The 20119-nt window shown below is 33.0% G+C and overlaps 1 protein-coding gene across 19 annotated transcripts in view; it reads right to left on the bottom strand.

Moving 5' to 3' along the window:
* The window catches only part of RALYL (RALY RNA binding protein like), a 711896-nt gene that overhangs the window by 403058 nt on the left and 288719 nt on the right, over positions 1-20119 (bottom strand). For 5 of the 19 annotated variants that reach the window (XR_007148511.1, XM_047842021.1, XM_047842018.1 and 2 more), the window contains exon 2: positions 5209-5249. The exons of 13 other annotated variants lie outside the window; for them this stretch is intronic. The gene's annotated coding sequence lies outside the window, so the exon portion shown is untranslated. Of the gene's footprint in view, positions 1-4615; positions 4675-5208; positions 5250-20119 lie in introns of those variants that run through there. One more of the 19 variants, XM_047842034.1, reaches the window with a different exon arrangement.

Raw genomic sequence — 20119 nt, 5'->3', positions numbered from 1 at the left:
TGAAGTCACACTATTATAAATGGTATGATATAGTTGACATTAATAAAATCTAAAAATGTAAATATGGACAAAGTGAAAGCGTCATAATATTCACTTATAATCGATGCATTATATCAAGACAGAAATGAAGAAACAGAGGATTGTTCTTGTGTAGTCACTGGAACGCAACTCTGCTCTGTCCCCCATATTCCTCCACTGAATAAAACATCTTTCTCCATTTTGAACTCTCAGGTCACTTAAAGCTAAATTGCAGGAGATAAACACTGTCATGCCCACAGGAGAAATTCACTCACTCCTAGTTAACAGGTCCATTCCACTCTTGTCCTCTTTGTTCAAACTGTCAATCATGACAGTTCCCTCAGGAGTTAAATTCAGACCACTAAGTGATTTCATGTAGGCTACTAAACTGCCTGCAGAGATGAACAACTTTCAATCATTATTGATGTGGCTTTGGAAGACCAGCCCTAGAGTAAAAGGTTTTAAATCCCACAACCAATCCCCTGACATTTCTGTGCTCTCTTGAAATAACAAATAAATGCCCTACAGAGGTGCAATGGTGAACTGCCCTCCACAAACTTGAATGTTTTGAGCTGTATTAAGTAACAATAAAAATGATAGAGTGAAAATGCCTACTGTATGTCTAGATCAGATAAAGTTCCTGTTTACAAATTCCTTAAACTCAACTGCTATGAATGCAGATGCAGCATCATAAATGATAGCATCTAGCAATCCATGTATTGCAAATAACTGATTCAGAGCATAATTTCTCTTTGGTGGAATAAATCCTGTCCCTATTGATGCAATAGTCTGTGACAATACACAAAATGTTCCAATTGTCTCCCACCCACAGCTACATAAGGCAGACTCTTCACATAACATTAGAAAATACCAGGAATGTGGAAGTTAAAAGTTATGGATGCCCTTTCTGAATAGAAGCTATAGGGTAATTATTAATTATCACCTGTTTATAAACTTAGTGAAAGTTAAGCTTTGTTAAGATCTTATGCCACAAATAATAGCAAGGAGAGGGTAACTGTAGATATGAGATAACTATGCCACTTAAGTGGCTTAATTCCCCAGACATTTTTAGTCTTCACACAGACTTTCTATTAGGTTGTAAAACAGCATAATTAGCATAAATTGTCAGACTCAGGGAAGAAAACTACTTTCATTTTTAAGAATGCCGGTGTTGGGATTTATTCCACAAGGATCATTAACAGTTATTAGACAAGTTCTATATTGTACTGTACAAATGATCTATAACATTTTTAAAAGCCGATTAAGAGTACACTTTTCACAATGAACACTGAGTATTGTATAGAATTGTTGCGTCACTATCTTGTACACCTGAAACTAATGTAACACTATATGTTAACTACACTGGAGTTAAAACAAACTTTTTCAAAGTTTACCTTGTGAGTGGGTTTCATCCCATGAAAAGTAGCCAGCTCTGCCTCTTTCTAGATGAAAGAAACCAATATAACCTCTGTGATGCTTAGTTTTCTAACTGATAACTTATCTGGAGCTGAATTTGGACTCTGGTTTCTACTGCTTTCCACCAGGTCTTTCCCAAAGTGCTTTTGCAGGGACCTCTGGATATATGACACAGATATGACACAGCTTCTAATAATAGTGTATCTGAGATCACTGTAATTTTGGAATTAGCACGTGTTCTCCAAAGAGGTTCTTGTGAATCAGCATCCTGAAGAAGTTTTAATTAACAAGTGACACATCACAGCCTTGGTTGATATTTATCTTACACCCATGGAGCAACTGTGACTCTACATGTACCTTGCCTTTAGTATTATGACCTAGTCGTAGAATATAAAAGCATATACATAATAGGATATCACAGAAGGTCTGGGGGTGTGGTCTATACATATACTTTCAGAAATGATTTTCATGTTCCATCCATCCTCTCTTTGAGTGTTTGCTTTTGCAAGTGAAACCTACAACAGCTTGCAGAGGAACAAGGATGATTACCTGCCTCTAACCTTCCTCATCTATAACATGCATTTCATGTACTGAGGTAACAACATTCAGTGTTGGCAAGGGCTCTATTTAAACATTTGTTAGACATTTCTGAGATACCGCTACAAATAATTCTTATAATTTCTGCTAAAAACAATGAGATAGTCTGTGGGGGTAATATTCCGGGAAGATCAGAGACTGAGAGACTGAGCAATCCTACACAGACCGAAGCATTTATTCAGAAATATGATATATCGGGCTCGTATTAGCTTCCAAGCTGATGAGACAGATAGAAATTAAAATTCATATTGTAGACTGCACGCATATACTGATAGCAATGGTTTATGATTTACAAATGCCTATTCTATACCAACGTGACAGGACGTATGCCTCTCAGAACAAAATGAAAATTGGATCTGCAGCTGGGGAGAATTCCAGCCTGAATAGGGAGATGATCTATAGTCAGATATCCTCCTGGGGACTGGATACCCAGGGAAGCTTATACATGAAAAGTAGAAAACAGTGCTGAGTCTTCTCTTTATACAGTCTTTGTCTTGTAGTTAGTATCTTTTATCGCTGCTTCACATTCAAGAGACCCTTAACCGTGGCTTGACGTGAATTTGGGTTCAATAGAGTGGTCACTGAAGACTTCAAAGCAAATTTCACATACAGATTTTTTCTCAGAACATATTATTATTTAAAATACTTCAAACTATATTGCTGAGAGATCATGTAGGTTCAAAATATAAGCAACAAAATAGCTTTTTCAGGCTATCATTTCATTTAAGATATTTAAATCTCTGGTTAGTGAGTTATACAAAACCTTGCAAGGAGGGATAAACTTGTTCATTTGATTTTATACAGAATTTTAGTGAAAAATACATAGAAACAAAGTGAACTACTTATGGCCTGTAACTATCCTCTCACGCAGCTTTTATTTTCTTACTAAACTAAATGCAAGGATGATGTATATTATGTTAATATAAGTGTGTGTGTGTGTGTGTGTGTGTGTGTGTGTGTGTGTGTGTATACGTTTTAACACTGTTTTACATACTTTAGCTCAGGGCTTTGAACACAAGTGTTTAACTCTTGTTGATTTCATTTAAATTTATAAATTAATATTTAGAAATGAATGAATGGGGGATAAATGTCTACTATTTTTTCTGTTTCTTACTGATATTATTAGTTTGAATTAAACATACATCTACATCAACACTACTCCTCCAACTCCCCAACTGGTAAACAACAATTAGATTTTTTAAAAATAATTTTGAGATAATTTTATAAAACAGTAGTAATTGGTAAATCCATTGTTTTCAATGATTACATGATGAATTTTATTGAGGGTCAAAATTCCTGACAGAAGCAGCCAGAGATTTCAATGAAGGAGAAAATCTGAAAGGTTAACATATGTAAAAGGTTCTATCATATCTCATGGGGGAAAAATATGTTTTTTTTCCCTTCTTTGACATCTGAAAATTTATTCCATCCTGGATATATATATATATATATATATATATATATATATACACCATCTCTGTACATACATGATGTACAATCACTATCTTTGCATGTGTAGAATAAATAAATAAATAAATAAATAAATAAATAAATAAATAAATATTTGCAACTATATATTCATAACCTTTCTGGCATGACCCACCATCTAAATCAAATAAAAAGGCCTATGCAAATTAAATATATATGTAAATCAAACAGGTTGAAATATACACTGGAAGGAATTATCATATTTCTCTAAAGAAGAGTCACAATTCTGAGAATCAAAGATTTGTAAGAAATACTTTTTACTATTATTAATGGTATATATTTTTAAGCATCCTCACAATTTTTGTGAACAGTTTTGAAAGCAATGTGCCCACTACTGAATTAAGGGACATGAGATTCCATATTTGGAATGGATCTCATTATTTTTAAATGGCATATAAAGACATTTCTCTGTACAAAAACATTTTAGCATCCACGATACACAACAGATTCAAACAGGAAAGAAGAGCTATTTTTAAAATTGAATGGGGAGTGGTTCTCTCCATTGTATAAAAAGAAAGGTTGTTTTTACTAAAGTATAGTCAGAAATAATAGCTATCACTGTGTAGCTATTGTTTACTTGATAGCTGTGTAGTTTATTTGGTAGAATAAAATTGAATATCACTTAGGGTCATAAAAACAAACAGTAATGACCTCAGCTTTGCAAAGATTTATACAGAAAAACATAGGTATTATAACTACATAAGTAGGTTTTATGGGTTTGAGAGTCGAGAAGCCAAAATGATTTTTAAAAGGGTGCTGATATTTTCTTACCTATTGCATATTCAGCAGGCATTATTTGTAGTGTTATCTTATTATCTCTAAGTTCCCATAAAACACTTTACATATTAACAGCCACTTTTAGAGAACCATCTGCCAGAACTCTAAGGGCTCTCCAATGTAATTCCTCATTTATAATGATACTAGCAACTGCAAAACCCTGTCTCTTTCTGGGGTGACCCACATCTGTAGGCCACGATCCACACATCACACAAAACTTGCTAAGAATGTGGGCCGAGGGTACATAATGCCTATCCTTAGACTGAGACAAAACTGATGTGTAATCTTAAATTTTAGAAACACTGGAGATCAGGGGCACCTGGGTGGCTCTCGATGTCAGCTCAGGTCTTGATCTCAGGGTAGAGGGTTTAAGCCCCACATTGGGCTCCATGCTGGGGGTGGAGCCTATTGTAAAAAAAAAATTGGAGATCAAACTAAATGTAACATTCAAAAGATCTTAACTCATTAATAATTCTTATCACTCTTCAATGAGAGAATATTCCTAAGTATGCTTTTATTTGCAGAAGAAGCATTGTACTTCTTTACTTTGTAAAGCTAAAGTGAGTCAGAAAACCTAAGTGAGTGTCACATATTGGTGTTTCTTATCTTGAAAGAAAGAGTTCATATTAGGCAACTTTTCATAAATATGAAGTTTCTTCCATATTTCATGTTTTATCAGAAAATGAGTCTGTATTATTATGATTATCAACAAGAAAGTTAATTATAGAATATATGCATAATTTAAAAAAATAAAGCAATTGAAATCTTGCTTAAATGTAACAAGATATTACACTTCCTGATATAAAATCTCAAAGATGAGTGCTCAGGAAATATCCCCAAATCATGAGTTTGTGCACTAAGATTACAAACCATGGTTGAGTATCAGCAGCTACATCTCTGATAGACACTCACCTATTGTTAAATACTGTCTTCTGGCTGGTAAGTTACTTCCTCTAAAAGGCAATGGAAAAAATTAATCCTTAATGTCTACAGTCATTACATGTGTCTTAAAATCTTAAAATAGGGATATTTTTAAAATGTCAGGGCTTAAATATGCTTTGCTTTGCACATGTAAACAGTGTGATAAACAAGGAAAAGACATAATCTAAATTGGGAGAATTAGTCAGAAATTATAACCTCTAAGCAGAGAAATGACAGTGAGAGGCCAGGTTCAAAGCTAAGACACACCAACAACCAGAAGTATGAAAACGTTGTAGACTCCTGATAACCAAGAAGAGGAAAAGAAAGAGCAGCTAAGTACAAAACAAAATAAAACAAAACAAACAAGGGAACTATCAAGATTTTAGCTAGACTCAATCCCCTGCCAGTTCTCCATTGGGTTAGGTTATTAACAGCTGCCCTTTGGTGGGCTCCAACATTTATCAGATGCTTTCCTAGATGGTTCATAAGTTATCACTGAACTATAGAGCAAGCAAGGCAGCTTTATCCACATTCTACAGACCAGGAAAATTATGCACACAGAGGCTAACCTGTCCAAGGGGACACGACTATGCAATAATGGGATCTGGATTCAGACCAATGTCTGTCTTGATCCATTCCATCATGCTATTATTTCTTATGCAGTTGCACAACACATTTCAAAATTTCAATACTGGAGGATTAGACAAAGAATCAGAGCAACCCAAATGTGCTTAATCTAACTAAGGCTGTTCCTTCTCATTCTGAAAAGATCCTCTCCTTTGAAGCAATACACTGAAGTACTAACATCAACCCTAGTGATCCATACATCAAAAGATGTTTCCATCCAGGCAGATAAACCTTGTACCTCTTTAAACTGTAGCATTCAACACATTATATTGTTTTTAAAGTTTTTTCTTTCTCTAACTGAACACCTTTTATGATACAATATACATGTAATCAACACGGTATGTGTATTTCTTCTACAAGTAAGGCAAGCAAGTTGTAAGTGAAAATTATTTTTGGAATCCCAAATTTAGTTATTTAAGAAATATAGTCATTATCATGTTCATTTACATGTTCATGGATATTTATCCTACTTAAAAAATCTGGTTATAAGTAATCCTTAAATCCTACAAAACATATCTACCAAGTTGAAAAGATTTATTTGAACTCCTTTATTATTATAATTTTTATAATCATCATCAGCCTGTTATAATAGGAGTAGCAGTAGCCTAAGAGTCATGATCTAAGGCAAATGCTTAATTTATTTGGATTCTTGATTTCCTATGAATAGAATGACTTATACTTTTTATGGGATAAAATCCAATCACAAGAAAAACTTCAAAAAATTCAGCTTTAAAAATATAGACTATTTGTACAGTACTTAGTATACAGTACAAATTAATGAATGTTAATCATCAACACATCTGTCACACTATAGTTCCTTTCAAGATTTTGTATTTAAGTTATATTTTGTATATTTATATAGCAATTCAAAGCTCACTTTGAATAGTTAATGCTTAACTATTATTATCTTATTGATTCTTATAATAACACCATAACATGGATGGGATTTGTACTATTGTTGTTGTTTATGGAGAAAGGCTAAAACGTCCAGTGATAATAATCATATACCAAAGGGTTAAGTCCCAGGCCAGCTAACACTTACTTCAGCTCTTACATTATACATCACTCCTCTTTGTGATGCATAATAACATAAACTATTAGATTAATTCAACCATTTTTTTAATTTTTTAAATGTTTATTTATTTTTGAAGGAGAGAGAGAAGAGCATGAGACTGGGAGGAGTGGATAGAGAGGGAGACACAGAATCTGAAGAAGGCTCCAGATTTCCAGCTGTCAGCACAGAGTCCGATGCAGGGCTGGAACTCATGAACCATGAGATCATGACCTGAGCCGAAGTTGGACACTTAACCGACTGAGCCACCCAGGTGCCCCTCAATCATTATTATTGTAGTGAGGGTCTCAAGCACCTGGAAAAGTGTTTAACATTGCTCATGAATTAGAGGACGTTATTTTGTTCTCAAGGTATGTGAACTTGAACATCACGTGGTATTAGAATTCTATTCTAAAGGATAATAATCTTAAAAAATAGTGTTTCTGAAGCACTGTAAGACCTTTTCATGTGTCTAACATGCCTTCCATTAATTTTTTTTCTGAATCATTTCCCTTTACGATGATAGCGACAAGAGCACATTGACTCCAATGCATCAAGCTAACAAGTGTTTATTTAAATTCTTTGACGCATAGTCCTAGAAATGCCAGTCATTAATCTACTGCCAGGTATCAACTGGTGAAATATGTCCTTAATTTTCCTTCTTCAGAAAGGGTTAGCATTGTACACAAGGCTGGCCAGAGCAAAAGCCTACAATTCTCTTAGCTAATTGTGAAATACACCATCATCAAGACCTAACAATTACTATGTGAAATATACTTTCAAACAAACTGCTTGTAATTGTCTACAATAGTATCTAAAGTTATTGGCTAGAGCTCACCTCTACAAATACAAGGTAAGACCTTCTTTGTGCCAAATATGCACCGCGCCCTGCCATTGAAGTTACGGTAAAATAAACCACTGTTGGCTGTAAAGTCACTCGAGCTTATCTCCCGTGTCACAGAGCAACAAAAGGGGCAAACAGAAACCTATGTTTAATGAGACCGGACAATCCATCTTTGATGGCAGTAAACTAATATACTTTGTACTTAGGCAGACCTTTTTATTTCCTCCTAATTGCAAGATACTAACCAGATGCCACAGCCTGAATTTTAGACTGGAAGCCTATTAGTTTATCTCACCCAACCACAATTTCTAAATGTTGGTTCATTATAGAACTGCATACCTGAAGAATCCATTGTTAGATTTTGCTATCTGATAATTAAATAATTACTTTTAGAATAAGATGGAACACATATGGACCAATGATGCCTGTGTCTCACAAACTGAGTATTATGAATTCAATTTTGTGAACCTGTAGTCAATAAGAATAAATCAGAACAGAATTTTTCTTACACTCAATTCTATTTCTAGATCTGACGGATAAATAGGCTTTGAGGATAGTATCCTAGTAATTCTGGAATGCTTTTGTTTAAGTAAAAGAGACAGGGCAGGAAAATGCAGAATAGAAGCAGCGGACAACAGTGCAAACTCCACCATTATTAATATACCAGCAAAATGAAAACAAAAACAAAAACAAAAACAAAAAACCTTAGTTCTATGGTATGTTCTAGACACATTTTTCAAAGCATAGTGATTTCCAGATAAATATCAGCTAGATGACAGCTTTTCTCTGATTACATAAGTATATACAATTTTTTTGTTAAATTGAACTCTGCCTTGTGACAGGTTTCAGATGTAGAAACTTATACTACCTTTGTTACCTTCAAAAGAAAGAAACATATCTGATAACCTAAAAATTTAAAGAGTAGATTGATTTAAGCTGAAAGGATTCAATCTAAAAATCATATTTCAACCAGGTTAAATTTTACATGTATTCTAGCTCAAGTAATATATTTAAAGGCCACACACAGTGTAGGGTATCCTATAAATGCAGATTTTTTTTTGTCTGTTGAATCATTTAAACCATATTTTTGGATAAAATACAAAGTAACTGGAATTACTCTACCGTGACCTAACATTATTTTACTTAAATTTCAAAGCCATTTTATTTTATTATTATTTTTTAATATGATATTTATTGTTAAATTGGTTTCCATACAACACCCAGTTCAAAGCCATTTTTAATTCTAATGAGATTTAGAAAAACTAAATACGGCGCTTCCTTTTCCTAAGAATAACTATTGTTTCATTTAGCTAATTATACTTTCAAACCTGAAAAAATCTAGTAACCTTTGATTATTAGTGTTTTAGAAAACACTAATTTGAACTAGAAACTTTGTAATAATTAATGACAAAAATAAAATGTGGAAAAATCTAATCTTCCATGAATTAAATTATAGATATGGAGGCAATAACAGAATACTAAGATCATAGAATCTGAAATTAAGAGGGCTTGGTTCAAATGGCAGCACCATTTCCTAGCATCTGTATGACCTTGAGAAAGTTAATTTTCCTCACCTTCATTAACTCTATCTGTAAAGTTGGGATAATGATATCACTTTTCTCATAAAACTGGAATAGAGATGAAGGCAATTATTATAATACCTGGGTACATAGTAAACACTTAAAATATTAGTGACAGCACAGTGATCTAGTTGGTACAAAGATGGTCATTAAGGAAGAATAATAATTATGCACATAAATAAACCAGAAATTCCAGAGAATAAAATCATTCTAATGTCATGGTTAATTTGTTCAGTATTGACTTTGTCATTGTTATCATTAAATAGTAATTATGGAGTTTTGTGTTATGATATGCTAACAAACATAAAGAAGATACAAAAACGTACAAAAACAAACATTTAATAATAGTTACACATGAGTAAAAATAACAATATAAATAAAAGTAGCCACTATATATTGAATGTCTCCATGTAAAATGTACTATTGTCAACATGTTTATGATCTTTATCTCTTTAAACCTACCACCTAATAACAATTGTTAAATTTTAATGTATTTTCCATGTATCTTTTTATTTATTGTATTTTGAGGTACCATTTAAATTTTTTTAATGTTTTATTTATTTTTGAGACAGAGAGAGACAGAGCATGAACAGGGGAGGGGCAGAGAGAGAGGGAGACACAGAATCCAAAGCAGGCTCCAGGCTCTGAGCTGTCAGCACAGAGCCCGATGCGGGGCTTGAACTCACGAACCATGAGATCATGACCTGAGCCGAAGTCAGACGCTTAACCGACTAAGCCACCCAGGCGCCCCTAGGTTACCATTTTAAAAATATTTCCAATCACATTCAATTTTAGATTTTTTTCATTTAATATTAAATCATCTAAAAATTTCTGAATTATTCTAGGCTCCTTTTTATTTATTTCCTTTCCTGAAAAGATTTTTAACTGACAAAAGTAATAGAATTTATTGTTAGAAGATAACAAAGTAAAACAATATTGAACAAGTATAAATACAAATTCATCTTTCCAAACCAATACTAATACACCTCTCCTCTACCTCAATTAAAATGGGAATTATTTAATGTGTATTTGTCCATTTTGTTAGAAGCATATACAAACATATACAAAACATGTATAAGAATCTTCAAATTCTTACTCCTGGAATTGTTATCAGGAGGTAAGTGTCTCTGGAATTGTGGAGCCTAGATGAAACTGTTTTAGAACCAAGACAATGAAAAGGAATGGAGTCAAAATCTGGTGCAGACTAATGGTGAATGGGAATCCCAGGATGCTGCAAAGATGGAGGCAGCTGTATTGCCCATGGGCATACAGCATCTGACTCTCACTTCTGCCCTGGATGGGCCTGAGTTGCTGTTGATACTAAATTTGTCTCATAAGACAAGAGAATCCAATACTTGTAACATTCTCATTTGCATCATGACATAGATTGATGATTTAAATTTTTCCTAACTGAAGATTTATACATTGAGTGTAAAAGAGCAGGCGTGTGGGTACAGCAATAATTAAACCTCTCTAGTCTCCTAGTTTGTGAACTTGAGGCCAAGGGAATATGATCTGAGGTACAGTGCCTCCACTCCTTATCTGTTTTCATTTCTTATCTTAGACAAATTAAATCTGGAACTTAATATAGCTTTATTTGCTGTGTGTGCATGTGTGTATGTGTGTGTGTGTGTGTGTGTGTGTGTGTGTGTGTGTGTCTGTCTGTCTCTGTATACTCCATAACATGCCTAACACATTTGAGCTTCATATCATACATATTATTTGCAACTTGTTTTTGTTAAATAACTATAATATGCAAATACCTTCAGGCCAATACAGATAGAGATACTCATTCTCTTTAAATCTTACATATTTCCTACAACAGATTGAAATAATCTGTTTAACCATTCCCTTATACTATTATCATGCAAACACTTCTTAATTTTTGCTATTGCAACCAGTATTCTAAAAGTACATGATAAAGTGTATGCTTAATATATTGGTTTTTTCTTTCTGTAGAGAATTTATCAAAAGTGATTACTGGGTAAAATTATGTACATATTTTAATTTTTATTAAGTACTGTGATATTAACTTCCAAAATTATAATTCATAGCTTTCATAGTTCCACCAAAAACATACGAGGGTACCAATTTTCTCATTCCCACAACAGCATTAAATATTATTGTAAGTTTAGTTTCTACTAATCTTATGGGAAAATGGGTAGCTCATTATTATTTCCCTTTATATTTCTTTATAATAATTTTAACACCAGTTATATACTTATCATCCATTAACCTTTCCTCCTTTTTGAATTGCCTGTTGATATCATTTGTCTATTTTTTAAAAACTGGGTTGATTGTATTTTCCTTATCAACTGTTAAGTGTCTTTGCATAATAAACATAGTAAGTCTTTATTTTACTTAAATTTACCTTCAAAATTCTTTTCCTCCTGTCTCTATGGTAACTTTCCTTAGCAAGGAATTTTTATTCTTATGAAATCAATATATTTATCTTTTCATTTAAATTATTTGGGTTTCATGCCTTGATTAATATACATTCTTATACGTTTCTAAAACTTCATTATTTAATCTTTCCTTCTGGATTTTAACAATCTTCTGGGAATTTTTGTTTATATTCACTATTTTTATAGGGTTAGAGGTAGAATTGATTTCTTGTCCAAATACGTCAATACTACATATTAAGTATGCTATCATTTCTTCCAGGGAAAACAAATGGAGCCTCTTAACATACTAAATTCTCATTTACAATTTGATATTTCTCTAGAATTTTTATTCTAGTCAATAACATTTTCTTTAAGGCTGTGGCAACATTTATCATTATTCTGATGTTAAAATGGATCAATGGGTCAAATGATTCTGTAGTATTCTTACTTTTCAAATTTTTCTGTAAAATTAATTATTCAAAATATACTCTAAATTACTTTGGCAGTTTCTTTAAAGAGTGGATCTTTTATACACATGTATCAAATCATCACATTGTATACCTGAAACTTACATAATGTTATGTCAATTGTATCTCAATAAAGCTGGAAAAAATGAATACTACACATCACTTTTAAAGATGGACACTTGAATTTCTTCCCTTTATGACTAGGAATGATCTCAGCATGTTCTCTATGGTCACTTTTATTCAGCATGTCACTGGAGATACCAACCAATTACATAAAACAAAATGATACACACACACACACACACGCACATACACACAGAGTAAGTCTTTGATGGGACTTGAATTACGTATATAGACTGAAAAAAAAATTTTAATATTGTCTTCCAAAAAAACAAAAATTTCCAAGCTATTTCTTAGTTAATTTTATGATATTCAGTAAAGTTAAACAATTTTTTGTGAATAACTTAACACATATAAATAGTATATAAATAATTTGTTTTTGTTTTTTACTCATGAGAAATTCATGTTTGTTTAAAAACATGTAAAAACTCAAAAAGTTATGGGTCACCTGGGTGGATCAGACACCGGTTGAGTGTCTGACTTTGGCTCACGATATGATCTAGTGGTTTGTGAGTGGAGCCCCGCACTGGGCTCGTTGCTGTGAGTGCAGACCCCGCTTAGGATCCTCTGTCCCCCTCTCTCTCTGTCCAATCCCCACTGGTGTTCTCTCTCTCAAGAATAAATGAAAACAGTAAAAATTGAGAAAGTTAAAACACGCAGAAATAAAAATAACCTCAAGTGTATAATTGTCGTATTTCCATCTAATTTATTTTGTAATAACTTTTTACAAATAAAATTTTAATATGCTGTTTTTGAAACACTTTAATATTCTCTCATAGGAGTTTAATTAATATTGCACTTTAAGAGTTGCTTATTTTTCCCTATTACTAATATTAATTAAGTATACATCTTTGCAGCTTTTAATTTTTATCTTTACGATGGGTTCCTAGAATAAAAATGATTTGGCCAAAGGATGTATGGGATTTATAAACTTTCAACATGATGAGTGAAGCTACATCCCTTTTTTTTAAGTGTATTTATTTAGTTTGAGAGAGTCAGAGACAGTGCAAGTTGCAAATGCAGGGGGTGCAGACAGAGAGGGAGACAGAGAATCCAAGCAGACTCCACCCTGTCAGCATGGAGCCTGACATGGGCTTGGACCCACAAAACTGTGATATCATGACCTGAGCAGAAACCAGGAGTCAGACGTTTAACCAACTGAGCACCCAGGTGCCCCTGAGCGAAGTTACATCTGATTTTTTTTTTTTACCCTAAGAACAGCCAATTACTCAGACACCATTTGCTGAACAATCATTTGTTTAGCTAATGGTCTACAATACATCCTATAGGATATGAGATATTCTTATATACATCAAAATTACATTAATTATTGTATGTAGAGACCTGTAAGTATGTCAACATATAATGGTGCTGCTCTTACTGCATTTCCTTCTGAGCACTATACAGAAATGTAACCACTTAATCTTAGATAAAAACTTTACAATTATTTGTCATTTGCCAAATTATTTGAAAAATATTTTCCAACAATTTGGTAAATGACAAACAATCTGAATAAAAAATGGTCAGAGGACCTAAATAGACATTTTTTCAAAGAAGACATACAAATGGCCAACAGGCGCATTGGAAATATGCTCATCACTACTCATTAAGGGAATGCAAATCAAACCTACAATGATACAGTCAATTATACCAATCAGAATGGCCAGGATCAAAACAAAAACAAAAACAAAAAAAAACAAGAAATGACAAGTGTTGGTGAGGAGATGGACAAAAAGAAACTCTTGCATATTTCTGGTGGGAATGTAATTTAGTGCAACCACTATGAAAAACAATATGAGGGTTCCTTAAAATATTAAAAATAGAAATATCATACAATTCAGTAATTCCACTGCTGGCTATTTACTCAGAGACAATGAAAACACTAATTCCAAAAGATACAGGCACAATTTGTTTTTTGCAGCATTAGTTGCAATAGCCAAGATATTAATGCAACATAAATGTCGATCCGTAGATGAATGGATAAAGAGGATGTGATGTATATCATATACATACAATGGAATTTTTCTCAGCCATAAAAAAAGAATGAGATCTTTCCATTTGTGACAACAAAGAATGACCTAGAGTGTGTTATGCTAAGTGAAATAAGTCAGACTGAGAAAGTCAAATACCATATTATTTACTTACATGTGAAATATATACAAAAAAAGAAAACAACCAAAAACCAGATGCTGACTCATAAATACAGACACCAAACTGGTAGTTGCCAGAGGGGTGGGATTGAGGGGGTATTGGCTGAAAAAGGTGAGGTGGATTAAGATGTATAAACAACCCCCACTTATAAAATAAATAACTCACAGAGATGAAAAGTACATCAGAGGGAATATTGTCAATAATATTATAATAACTTTGTATGGTAACAGATGGTAACTATACTTATTGCAGTGAGCACTGTGTTATGTATAGAACTGTCAAATCACTATGTTGTACACCTGAAATGTAACATTGTATGTCAACTATATTTCAATCAAAATTTTAAAAATTGGTATTTTGATTGGATTGCTATATATACTAAAAATTAATTTGGAAAAAAAACTCTATACCTTTACAATGGCCAATCTTACCTTTAGAAACAGGGCTGGTATATCTTCATTTGCTTAAGACTTTAAAATTTTTTTGAGTAAAATACTAGTATTTTTTTTAATGCAGTTAACAGGTCCCAATCCTGGCTATATGAAATAACCACATAAGGAGTTTTTTAAAAATGACACCTATATGCTATCCTTAAAATTTTTATTTTATGAGTGACAGACAGGAATAGAAATGTAGGTCTAAAAATTGACGTAAGTATTCTGCACTGTGAAGGAAACAATCAACAACACTAAAAGTAGCAACATTTGGAATGGTAATAGATATTTGGAAATGACATAATTGATAAAGGGTTAGTATCCAAAATACATAAAGAACTCACCAAACTCAACACCAAAAAAAAAAAAAAATGAAGACATCCAGATGGCCAATAGACACATGAAAAAATGCTCAACATCACTCGTCATCAGGGAAATACAAATCAAAACTACCATGAGCTATCATCTCACACCTGTCAGGATGGCTAAAATCAGTAACATAGGAAACAACAAATGATGCCCAGGATGTGGACCTCTTACACTGTTGGTGGGAATGTAAACTGGTGCAGCCACTCTGGAAATAGTATGGAAGTTCCTCAAAAGCTAAAAATAGAACTACCCTATTACCCAACAATTGCACTACTAGGTATTTACCCAAAGGATACAAAAATACTGATCTGAAGGGGCACATGCACCCCAATGTTTATAGCAGCATTGTCAACAATAGCCTAATTATGGAAAGAGTCCCTCAAAGACTGATGAATGGATAAAGAAGGGGTGAGGTGTATGTGTGTATCTATATGTATGTGTGTGTGTATATATATACATATGTATATTTATATGTGTGTGTGTGTATATATATATATAGATATATAATTGAATATTACTCAGCCATTAAAAAGAATGAAATCTTGTCATTTGCAATGACACAGATGCACCTAGAGATTATTATGCTAAGCAAAACAAGTCAGACAAATACCATGTGATTTCACTCATATGTGGAATTTAAGAAACAAAACAGATGAACATAGGGTAAAAAGAAAAAAAAAAGAGAGAAGCAAACCAGAAAACAGACTCTTAGCTATAGAGAACTATCTGAGGCTTGGTGGAGGGGAGGTACACACGGGGATGGGTTAAATGAGTGATGGTTATCAAGGATGGCACTTGTGATGAGCACTGGGTGTTATATGTAAGTGACGAATCTCTGAATTCTAAACATGAAACTAGTATTACACTGTATGTTGACTAACTGGAATTTAAAAACTTGAAAAAAACTAAAAATTGACACAGATCAAGAGATCAATATAATTGAATATTCTTGTACACTTATATTTAATCTAGTAGTTTTTCAGTCTCTATATTCTGGTTTTCATGTAGTCTACAAGAAATTATCATTCTGGGGCACCTGGGTGGCTCAGTTGGTTAAGCATCCAACTCTCGGTTTCGGCTCAGGTCATGATCTCACAGCTTTGTGGGTTTGAGCCCCACGTTGGGCTCTGTGCTGGCAACGCAGAGCCTGCTTGGGATTCCCTCTCTCCCTCTCTAGCTGCCCTTCCCCCACTCATGTGTCTCCATCTCTCTTGAAATAAATAAACTTAAAAAAATAAATCATTCTGAAGTATGTTTATGTCTTACTGCCTTGACCATGGACTTACAGAATAATGTTAAATAGTAAGAATTCTGATGATTTTGATTGGTATATCACCAAAGTTTCACAGTTTTATAAATAATTATATTGGCTAATAAATAAACTGTGTTCCTTTGTGACTACATATTGACATGACTCATTATTTCTAGTGTTCTAAATCATCTATAGAGAAAGTGATATTGGATGTGTAGCAACATTTGAAGGGCAAACAGTATGCCTTTTCTTTTTAATGTTTTCTACCTTTGGGGAGCAAAAGAAACATGATTTACATAATTGTATCTTATTAAAGTGCATCAGAAAATATACTAAAATTTGAGTACAGGTTTAGAACTTATCTCCTGGAAAACTGCATGTTTTGTAAAAACAGTGACATTTCTTACACACGCATAAAGCAGATTCAATGACTACAATAAATATGCCATATTTAAATGGCATTATAGATTATGAATTATATGTTACATTCAAGGTTATGAACGTGAATCTCAGAAGTACTAAAAGAAATGATCTGATCAAGTTTGACATCCAGAATTGAAGATTATTGTTTGATATCATCTTGTCATTCCAAATAATTATAATATATGTGAGGGAGGTTGTATATGCTCAACTTAGTCTTGTCAACAAAATTAATTATTTGACAGAACTAATTATTTTGAGAATCAAAATCCGCTCAGGGGATAGAAATTGCACTTTTACATGCAAACCTAGTTCCCAGGCCACACTGCCAGAACATTCAAGATCACATTTAATTTCCATTAGTGAGGCCAGTCATTATTTTAATATGATTACACAGTGTTGTAAAAATGTCCTTTTTTTATGAAAAGCAATTAATTTTCATTTAGTAACATTTTGGATGCCAACTATTTAGAAGTGACTCCTCAGAATGCAGATTTTTCTACAAATAACCATATTAACCCTCAAATCAGTATTAGATTCAAGGCAAGGACAAACAATACAACACAAAGACCTGGATTTAATTGCCATCATTAATACCACATTAATGTGGAATATTCCCATTCATGCCAGGACATCAATGCAAAAAAGAGGTTTTCCAGTTCCAGAGCTACAGAGTAAGATGTTAAACAGCAGCACTTAAAAATAGTTCATTTAAAACATTTATCTGTCTATTTATATATATATACATATATATATATGTATATATATATATGAATAAAATAAGCATATGCAAATGTTTTTTTCATCAGATTTGATTACATACTGATTGTAGATGTTGTAAGTTATTCAAAAAAGAGGTTTTCCAGTTCCAGAGCTACAGAGTAAGATGTTAAACAGCAGCACTTAAAAATAGTTCATTTAAAACATTTATCTATCTATTTATATATATATACATATATATATATGTATATATATATATGAATAAAATAAGCATATGCAAATGTTTTTTTCATCAGATTTGATTACATACTGATTGTAGATGTTGTAAGTTATTCAGCCTTGATTATCAGTAAAGTTTACCAGATGTCAAGAAGTGAAAGGCCAGAAAAAAAGGTTGCAGAATAAATACTGCAACTCAAAAAGACTAAAAAGCAACCATTTGCAACATTTTGAAGATCAGGTTTCTTTAAATCATCATACTTTTCAGTTTTATAGAGAATTAAGTATAACATACATGGCAATAAATTTATACTGTTTCAGATCATTCTGGATGTAGATGAAAAGAAATTATTTAAAATAATTTATTTATAAGCTCTCAAATCAAGAGGATACATTGTTTCTCAAGAAATGCCAATAGATTTTATGATCTCCCAATTAAGTCCAAGGTTAGGTCTTTTCCTTGAAAAAGGAAGGAACCACCATCATTTCTTCTTGATTGGCTTTGCCTTACCTGAGAGCTCTCTAAATCACACTGCAGGAGTACAACTCACAACAGATCCTTATTGCCTGTGTTCAGTGTTTTAAACAGGCGACTGCTTAACTGGTCAAAAGGTAGTAATGTGAGTAAATAAAATTTGCATAAGAAATAATTCTTAGATCTTATTAAAGATTTTCAATGTCTCCCACTTTATTTTGTCAGCTTTACTGAGTTATAATTGACTATATATATTTAAGATGTACAATTTGATATTTTGATATATGTATACATTGTGAAATGATCTCCCTTGTATGTGGAATCTTAAATAGTCAAACTCCTAGAAGCAGAGAGTAGAATGGTAGTTTCCAGATGCTGGATGGAGGGGGAAAAGGAAAGATGTTGGTCAAAGGGTACAAAGTTTCAGCTATTCGAGATGAATGAATTCTGGAGATCTAAAGAACAGTATGGTTCTATATTTAACAAGACTGTGCCATATACTTGAAATTTGCTGAGAGAGTAGATTAGCAAGCTCAGGGGGCAGGGGAGGTTGGAATAGGGGGTAATGGTTATGTGAGGTGATGAATGTTAGCTTAATTGTGGTGATCATTCTGTTTCCTTAAGATTTGCTAATAAACCTCACAATTCACTAAATTTAATTTTTGCTCCTATTTTCTTTAAACCAATATTTTATTGAGAACAATAAAGAACATCTAGTTTAAAGAAGAGATTAAAAAAAATTCACTATAAGGTCCTCCACCACAACGTAAGATCACCTTAAGAAAGCTGATCTCAAAGACAGTTATAGCAGAGTCCTTTCTACCACAGGCAGTATGAAATTAAAAATATTGGCAACAATGTCAGTTGTTGATTTTCCTGCAGAATCACACTGCAGGAGCACAACTCACAACAGATGAAAATCTTCCTAAAGTTTGTAGGTGCTCAATGTATAAGACTGCAGCAATGGAAATCACCAAGCATGAAAGAAGTCTTCTTGATATTTTTTTCCTACATATTCTGTAATTCAAAAAGGTAAATTGAAAATTTACTCTCAATCTTGGTTTCTTAGAAAAGATATTGTATTCTATCATTAAGCAAGTCTATTGAATACCCACCATGTGCCAAGATGTTAGTTGTCCTTTAGAGAGCCTTTTATATGTCTGGTATCCTATAACGCTCTTAACATTTTTAAATAATTACCTCAGTCAATCCTGATAACAATGTTTGGGATAAATACACAAGTTCTAACATATCAGGAAACTGAAACTCAGAGGTAAAGCAACCTGCTTAACATAGATCCCAGGTAGCGTTTGGTAGAAATGAGGTTCAAATCTAGGTCTGCACCATTCTAGAGGCTGTGCACTCAAACACAATACTCTACGGACAATCATCTTTGAAGGTCTTTACTCTTCTTCAGCTAATTTAATTAAATCCCATAAACAGAAAAAAAAAAGGAAAGAAAGTTGCTTACATATAGAAATTACATATAGAAATTACATATTGTATTTCTACCTTTTATTCACAAGACTATTCCCACAGTAAATACTTAATAAAGTTTTGTCTAATGAAGCATGCGTTAATAAAGTAGCATAAAAACAGGAAAACATCAGCAAAAAAATCTTTTATCCCTTGAATAAATAGGAGTTCACTAATCATAGCTTGGGAAAAGAAAAAACAATGGTGTTGGATATTTTCTGAACTCGTTCTTTTGGGATTGTAGAAAGTTTGTCTTACACCCTCAGGAAACAGAATATTCCAACTTTCTAAGTATTGTGGCCATGGTTTGCTT

The sequence above is a fragment of the Prionailurus viverrinus genome, chromosome F2 (genome assembly GCF_022837055.1).
Source record: "Prionailurus viverrinus isolate Anna chromosome F2, UM_Priviv_1.0, whole genome shotgun sequence".
Classification (NCBI taxonomy): Eukaryota; Metazoa; Chordata; class Mammalia; order Carnivora; family Felidae; genus Prionailurus; species Prionailurus viverrinus.
This window is presented reverse-complemented; position numbering and strand designations above follow the sequence as displayed.